We start from the raw sequence: 3,372 nt of genomic DNA on the forward strand, positions 1-3,372 counted from the left end.
TTCCCTGGCTCCCAACACAGCGGGAAGAGAAGTTGTTCCTGGGGAGATCCAAGTCCTAAATCTCCTCCTAAAACAGGAGCTTTTTGTCATTTCGAGCTGCAGGTGCCCCTTCCTTTGCTTGCTTTGTGGTTTTTTTTTTCCCCAGCTGAGGTTTGTGGTGGCCTCTAGTGGAACAGGGAACAAAAAAAGGACAAAATGTGCGAGGCATGTGCAGCTTTACCCAAGGCTGTAGATGGCTGAATTAGTGGGAATTCATTTAAAACTCCATGGAAAGGGCTGATCCTATAGCTTGGCCTGAGGGTGATCCTCCATTTCAGCCCATGAGCCATCCTAGAAGGGAAGAACCCCACAAAGCCGTTTTTAGATGGTATTTTTGATGTCCAAATCCACTGAACAACGTCCCTTGGTTGTTTCAGCCTTTTGGCCTCCTCGGGCAAGGAGGAGGATGCAGATTTTGGCTGGATTTGGGTGGAGCCCCAGGAGAAGAGCTCAGGATTGCTCTGGGATCACAGTCTGGGGTCACAACAATCCTTCAGGCTGTTCCTGTGCTCCAGCACCCCCAAGATTTGGCCTCTGACTTCCAGACAGAAGAGTGGACACCCCATCCAGGGCTGTAGCACCTTCCTGCCCTCCATTTCCTTGGAATTCTCATGCTCACAGAAAATTCCAGGGTTTTTATCCACCTTTCCTCAGGATTATTCTGATAGGGTTTTCCATCATGACCTTCCACGCTTTGGACTTTCCATTTTGCTGCAGCTCCTCCCCACCCTGGCTGCTGGCCCCGGACTCCTCTCGCTCCAAAAGAACTCTTTGCCCAAACTTTAACATTATTTTTCAGCCGAAATGACATCATTGCTGAAGTGCTGTTTAAAATTATTGCTCTCCAGACCTTCCTCACATCCCCTTTTGCAATCCCCTCTTCATCTGGAGCCAGGAAGGTGGCCTGAAACTGGGGTGTCTTGTCCAAGCCTGGAATGACACATCCATTCCAGGACTTTTGCTCTGCCTCCATCCTATAGCCAAAAAACCCTCCACAGGATCCAGTTTAACATTTCAATTTTTTAATAACACTTGCTAACAAGTCCATAAAAATAATTCTGTGTTCTGGGCCCTCTCCACATGACATCAGGCTCATGGATTTCTGGACCAGGCTGGAGAAGCCGTTCACAAACTTCTGTTTGCTCATAAATCAAGGCCAGCAGTGACGTTTTTAGCAAAAACAGCCCCAGTTCAGAGTTTCCAGACTCCAGGGTGGGTTTGCTGTGTTGCCACGGGCCTTGCTCCGAGTCCAGCAGGCTCCACTTCCCTCAGAGCACCTGTAGCAGCCTCTGGAATGTGAATCCTGACTGGCACCACTGTCGGTGGCTCTTCTGCGTGATCCTGGAGGGATCAGCATGGAAAAACTCCTTATCTCTGTATTTTCATGGCTCTTGCAGACCCTTTCCAGTGATTATTCCTTGGCCAGCTGGCTGCCTTTCCCAGTGGGAACTCTGCCTCCTCACACAGCACATGGAGAAGCCAAGAGGCTCCAGTGGCTCTGGAAGGGCAGCTTGGGTCAGGGCCAGGGAGGTCCTGAGGTGTTTCCATCACGATCCTGAGGCAGTGACAGGACCCAGCATCACCAGTTTGGGGTGGGAGGATCCCTCCCGAGGCTGTGGAGCCACATGGAAAAAGGGAAAACTGATAATCCTTGGCAAAGAAAGCAGCAGGAACACGCCTGAACATCGGTGGGATGAGGGAAACCTTCCCAGCACGTAGGGGCAGATCCAGAGTTTAAGGATCCCTCTGTTTTCAGGGTGTTGGTGCCATAATGGAATAGGAACGTTCCCCCTCGGGAATGTGGGGAAATCTGGGAGCCCACAGCCCCCTTGATCTTCTCCCAGGCTGTTTGATGACATTCCACCAGTGGCCTGGGTCCATTTCCAAGGAACTCCTGACTTCTGGGAAGGCCTTACAAAACTACACTGCAGCCATTCACAGCCTGAGGGCAGCCCTGGCTGGATTCCTCCTCAAGTCCACAGGATTCTGCAATGAAAACATTCCTTCCCCTTCAGGCTTCTCCCCCTCCTGAAAGCATCACCCCAGACATGACAAACACAGCTCCTTGGAAGGGCTTCCATGATGGCAAAACAACTGCAACACCCAACAGTTTTGGGTTCCCTCAATTCTGGCTTATTTTTATTCAAAGAGGAATGAAAAATAAATGTAAACTTGATGAATGAAATATCACCAGCCTTTCCTATAGCTGTGGAAGCATAAATGACTTCACACTCCTTGTTTTCCAAACTCGGAATATTTGCAAGGAAAAGATAAGGCCGAGCTGGCGAATTCTGTGTTTAACATCAAAAGGAGCTGAATAGGAAAATTCTTCAGAGATGGAGGCCTGAAAGTGAAATTTTCCTGTTTCAGGGTCTTTTTGGATGAGGGTGTTCAGTCCTGGAGCCACATTCCGTGGCCAAACACACCTTGCACATGTTGGGACACTCAGACAAACCCCAATTATTGATTCCTTACATTATTTCTTACTTTTAAGAGCCAAATTAAGGTTTCTCCCACAGCAAGAAAGAAGGATTTCCTTGGAAGGATTTTCTTTCTGTGCAGAGAATGCAGATATGTTATTCCCTTACAGAAAAAGCACAGAAAAAGCCAGGGTGGGACTGCAAAAACTCCTGATTTTTAAGTGATTTGTTCTTTGAAGAAACAAACCCAACCTCAGGTTTAACCCTGAGTCTTCTGCCTGCCCCAAAATTAAAAACCTGTTGTGCATCAGCAACAATCTGAGGAGAAATCAGGTGTCACCACATCCAAAACCTGCTGAAACTCCACATATTCCCAAATTTCCACGAGATAACCTGAAAATTCCTCATTTTCCTCTCTTTTCCCCACTCCAAGGGAGGATCACCAGCTCCACACACACATCCCAGCCCTGTGGGAAGCCTGGATTTTCCATTACTCCACAATCACCTCCATCTGCCCAGGAAAACTGCCAGGAATCCCAACAAACAAGGACACTTTGGAGCCCATCAAGAGCTCCAAACTTTGTTTTTAAGCTCAGCTACAACATCTGCTTTGGAGAAATCCCGGGTTTTTTTTTTCAAGAGCTGCCGATGCCCCTTTGGAAACTGAGGATTTTTAACAACTCTGCTCCTTCCAGCTTTAATAGGTAACAGATCCTCCCAAATATCTCAGGATATCTCTCAATATTCAGGAATTCCAGCCATTTATTTTTTGCCCTTAGATTTTATGAACTCTTGTCTTTTTCCTAGCTAGTTTTAGCTTCACATCACTTCACATGGTAATTCTGCAAATAAAAACCTACCAAAAGCCACGAGTTCTGTCCATAAAAAGCTTTTTCTTCCCTACATTAATTTC

This window comes from Corvus kubaryi, unplaced genomic scaffold (genome assembly GCF_017639235.1).
Source record: "Corvus kubaryi isolate FWS band 111438036 unplaced genomic scaffold, C.kubaryi_AGA036_p1.0 37262, whole genome shotgun sequence".
NCBI lineage: Eukaryota > Metazoa > Chordata > Aves > Passeriformes > Corvidae > Corvus > Corvus kubaryi.